Source organism: Dermacentor silvarum, chromosome 4, assembly GCF_013339745.2.
Source record: "Dermacentor silvarum isolate Dsil-2018 chromosome 4, BIME_Dsil_1.4, whole genome shotgun sequence".
NCBI classification, from domain to species: domain Eukaryota; kingdom Metazoa; phylum Arthropoda; class Arachnida; order Ixodida; family Ixodidae; genus Dermacentor; species Dermacentor silvarum.
In genome coordinates this window covers 219844756-219849760 of record NC_051157.2, presented here as the reverse complement: position 1 = coordinate 219849760, position 5005 = coordinate 219844756, and the positions used below count along the sequence as shown (strand labels likewise).

At 57.1% G+C, this 5005-nt stretch overlaps 2 non-coding genes across 2 annotated transcripts; both read right to left on the bottom strand.

Annotated features, from left to right (window-relative positions):
- Positions 1-789: 789 nt before the first annotated feature.
- Positions 790-942, bottom strand: LOC119451071 (5.8S ribosomal RNA). The gene has a single exon (XR_005191642.1). It is a non-coding gene; the product is annotated as a 5.8S ribosomal RNA (ribosomal RNA).
- A 1686-nt stretch (positions 943-2628) lies between these two features.
- Positions 2629-4443, bottom strand: LOC119451212 (small subunit ribosomal RNA). The gene has a single exon (XR_005191738.1). It is a non-coding gene; the product is annotated as a small subunit ribosomal RNA (ribosomal RNA).
- Between the last annotated feature and the right edge of the window lie 562 nt (positions 4444-5005).

Here is a 5005-nt window from a genome sequence, read left to right as displayed (position 1 = left end):
CGTGTGGCGTCGCCCCTGCCCCAACTGGAGTGGCCCAGTCTTTTCGGGGCAGAGACTGCGAAGCACTTGGACCGACGGCGGACTACGACGGAACGCTTCAGCCCCGCCAACGGGCAAACCCACGCTTTCGAAGGAGACATTTTCCGCTTCGCGGCGACTATTCGTCGTGCAGTTTTCTTCGCGCTCGCAGACGGCGCACTCGCGTAACCGCATCACTACCGCTTCGGGGCGCACCCTTGTCCTCCCCGTTCCGCGCAAGAATTTTTTCCGATTCCTATTCCTGCGACGAAACCCAGACTAGGGCGCCTGCACCCGTGCGGTGACGCGGACGAGTGACCTTTTTGCAAGAGCTCGACGTACTCCGAAGGCAAACAACGCAACGTGCGATCACGCTCGCTTAGCGCACGGCGCGGGAATCGGCCGGCATTTGCTTCCCGCGTTTGTCCGTGCACGCAAGCTTCCGACTCTCTCGCAAACGTGCGCGCTACTGCTGTCGCAACAGACGTTTGCGCCTCGCGATTCAGACCGCACTTTCCCTGCAGGTGTCCGACTCCATCCTGCGGCGGTCTCTTCGGAGGCGCGCACTAGCCGCGCTGCAGTAGTACAATGCCTCGTTTCCGTCTCTGCGAAGTTTTGGCACAACAGTTCAGTTCGCCACCGTCTCCCTCACGTGAGGCCGCTGGCGCGTGGCTTCAGCACTCAACGTACTGTCCGTGATGCCGACGCGGTCAAAACGAGTCGACGGACGCACGTTCCCTTGTGCGCCGAAGGCTCTCTTGATATGTGATCCGACCCTCAGACAGACGAAGCCAAGGGAAGACCCAAGGCCGCAATGTGCGTTCAAAGAATCAGTGCTCAGTGTGTCCTGCAATTCACACCAAGTCTCGCAGCTGGCTGCGTTCTTCATCGACCCGAGAACCGAGTGATCCACCGCTTAGAGTCGTGAAAAGTAGTTTGTTCAATTCCGTACAGTACAACCAGGGTTTTAGGCACGTGGCGTCTCCCTGTGTGTGGTTTCGAAGGGCACCTTTCTGCGCGCGCTCCTCGAGTCTGCGCGCTCTTTCGACAGCCGCGTCTCAGACAGCTGGTAGCATATAGGCGCACCACACCCTGCTACTTGCGTGTTGCGTTTCCAGCTAAACCCCGCGAGCCTTTGTGTGCACGTAAGCCTCCACTCTGTATGCACCAGGATCAGATGTAGGACCAAGATGCAGTGGAGCCGCTCACGGCTACACACCCGCGGGGGCGTGGCTCCCCTTACCACGTCTTTTTCTTTTTTGCGAGCACTCGAAGCCGGTTTTCCCTGCCAACCACCCACCGGACCCGTGTGCTACGTGTGCACGTTCACATTGCTCCACGAAAATTGGAAAAAAGCCGCAAGGCCATGAGGGGGCACGAGCAGCTGTGGAGTCTTTCACGGCGACACGGCCACGGGTGGGGTCTCGCCCCCATCGACGTGTCTCGCTTTTAGTCATCAGAAGGGTACTCAAATTGACCACAATGTCCCTAACACACAAACACGCTTTCGCATCGGCGGATTGCCGCAGCACACCCGCTGCTGATCCGACAGTCTACTTGAGACGACGGACAAGAGCCCGGCGCGCGTACTCGCGCGGCTCTCCAAAACCACTCGGCCAGTGCCAGGGACAGCTTTCGGCGCCGGAGCCGCAACAATTCTACTCGAGGCGGAAGACGAAGCCAGCAAGAGCCTGGCCGCAAGTGCGTTCAAGTTTCGAGACTTCAGTCCCTCGTCTGTCCGTAAATCCTCTTTCGACGTGCGGCGCCTTCCCAAAGCGCACAAGTCCGTTAACCGCGGAACGCGTCCGACGTAGCAAAGCCGCGTTTCCTCTCGTACTTCGCAGCAGCGCCGCCTTTCCCTCGGCGGCGGGCGAATAGCCTGCCAACGTCGTCGCATTCAACCGCGATCTCGACATCTCGCGCGTCACGAGCAGGAGCCGACCGGCAGCCTCCGGCCCTGTCGGGCTCGGTGGCACTTGCCGCGGAGGACGGGAGGGCGTTATGGGCCACGGTTCCTATTGTACTTGGCAGCCACACCCTCGTACCGCCAGTTCCATGACCGACCGAATGCCGCGCCGTTCCTTCAGTACTTGGGCAGCAACATAGTCGGGTCGTTACTCCATACTCGCCGCAGGAAGCGACCGGCAGCCGCCAGCCTTTTCAGACTCGGCGGCGTTTGCCGCGGAGGACGGGAGAGCGCTTGCACCGCAGTTCCAACTATGAATGATGGATGGCAGGCAGCTTTAGCTCTCGACCGCCAGTTCCTTGACCGACCTCTACCGTTCCTCTCGTACTGGGCAAAGCTTTGTCGGGTCGTCTTACTCCCATTCCGCGCATGAGCGTCGAGGCGGACTGAAAGCCCACCCATGAAAGTGCGTTACGCCGTTTGTACCCACGGGCGCGGCCAAGCCAACCGTCCAAGGTTGCAGCCGCCGCCCGCTGGGCGCAACAAATTGGGCACGGGGCGCCCCTCAGAATTCAGGCAGTCCCCGCGCATGTTCGGGTATAGCCGTCCCCGCGTCCAAGCGGGGACAGCGGCGGAAAGCGTCGGGCGCAGCGAGCCGCTCCACCCACACGGGGCAGAAACGATCGTCACCCTTCACAGTCCGGTAATGATCCTTCCGCAGGTTCACCTACGGAAACCTTGTTACGACTTTTACTTCCTCTAAATGATCAAGTTTGGTCATCTTTCCAACAGACCGGCGCAACCGAAAGGCCGCGCCGGACATCGGTCCGAAGACCTCACTAAATCATTCAATCGGTAGTAGCGACGGGCGGTGTGTACAAAGGGCAGGGACGTAATCAACGCGAGCTTATGACTCGCGCTTACTGGGAATTCCTCGTTCAAGGGGAACAATTGCAAGCCCCTATCCCAATCACGAAAGAAGTTCCACGGGTTACCCAGTCTTTTCAGACAGGGATAAAGACACGCTGCTTCCTTCAGTGTAGCGCGCGTGCGGCCCCGGACATCTAAGGGCATCACAGACCTGTTATTGCTCTGTTTCGTGCGGCTAGGAGCCGCTTGTCCCTCTAAGAAGGTTGTAAGGTGCTGGGAACCCCGCACCTATTTAATAGGCTAGAGTCTCGTTCGTTATCGGAATTAACCAGACAAATCGCTCCACCAACTAAGAACGGCCATGCACCACCATCCACCGAATCAAGAAAGAGCTCTCAATCTGTCAATCCTCCCAGTGTCCGGGCCGGGTAAGTTTTCCCGTGTTGAGTCAAATTAAGCCGCAGGCTCCACTCCTGGTGGTGCCCTTCCGTCAATTCCTTTAAGTTTCAGCTTTGCAACCATACTTCCCCCGGAACCCAAATACTTTGGTTTCCCGGAAGCTGCCCGCCGAGTCATTTGAGTAACTCAGGCGGATCGCTGGTTGGCATCGTTTATGGTCAGAACTAGGGCGGTATCTGATCGCCTTCGAACCTCTGACTTTCGTTCTTGATCAAAGAAAACATTCTTGGCAAATGCTTTCGCAGTAGTTCGTCTTGCGACGGTCCAAGAATTTCACCTCTAGCGCCGCAATACGAATGCCCCCGTCTGTCCCTCTTAATCATTACCTCGTATTCCAAAAACCAACAGAACAGAAACGAGGTCTTGTTCTATTATTCCATGCAAGTTTATTCAGGCGACTCGCCTGCGTTGAGCACTCTAATTTTTTCAAAGTAAAAGCACCGGCCTTCTCGAGGCACACAATGAAGTGCACCAAGAAAGGACCGGCATGATGTTCAGTCCGAGCCGTCGCATCGGGTAGATGCACTACTCGTCTGGAACTGAGATCCAACTACGAGCTTTTTAACCGCAGCAGCTTTAGTATACGCTATTGGAGCTGGAATTACCGCGGCTGCTGGCACCAGACTTGCCCTCCAATTGATCCTCGTTAAAGGATTTAGAGTGTACTCATTTCAATTACGGGGCCTCAAAAGAGTCCCGTATTGTTATTTTTCGTCACTACCTCCCCGTGCCGGGAGTGGGTAATTTGCGCGCCTGCTGCCTTCCTTGGATGTGGTAGCCGTTTCTCAGGCTCCCTCTCCGGAATCGAACCCTGATTCTCCGTTACCCGTAACAACCATGGTAAGCAAGTAACCTACCATCGAAAGTTGATAAGGCAGACACTTGAAAGAAACGTCGCCGGCTCGTGGCCATGCGATCAGCACAAAGTTATCCAGAGTCACCACACAATACGGGCCGAAACCCGATCGATCTTGGTCTAATAAAAGCACCCGTCGCCCAAAGGGCTTCAGGCTCACTGCATGTATTAGCTCTAGAATTGCCACAGTTATCCAAGTAGGAAGAAACGATCTAAGGAACCATAACTGATTTAATGAGCCATTCGCGGTTTCGCCTTATTTCGGCATGTACTTAGACATGCATGGCTTAATCTTTGAGACAAGCATATGATTACTGGCAGGATCAACCAGGTAATCGTTCAACTGCGCGTCCAGCCATGCCGGACGCCGTTGTTGCGACGCCGAGGCCACCTTCAGGCGCCTCAGCACGCTTCGTTTTTGCAAAGCCCACCTCTTTGCACAGTCCGAGATGACGGCGTTCGAGCTCGCTACGGCGCCCTCCCCGCAGGGCTGGGTATCGCCACGCGGCAAGAAGCACGCACACTCTCGATAGATTCGTTGCGTCGACTCGGTCACGGCTTGCGGGATTTGCCATCAGCCCGCAGCACTGGTGGACCGATCGGCGCTTGCAACGTAGCCGAGACGGCAAAGCCGCCAAGCGACGGGTCACGCCCGCGCCTTCGGCGCTTTCTTATTTGACTCGTCCGAGGACGATGCGGAACACACCTCGATATCGTGGATACGGCGTCGTCCGACAACCAGCCCCTAACGCATCAAGCGGATGAGGCTGCAGACGATTGCCGAGGGATCCACGGGAGAGGCTCCGGGGACACGCTTGACGGGCACGGAGCCCGCCGCATATCAGACACCCAGGTCGCACGCACTCGGGGGGCGACTGCACTCCAACCCCCATATA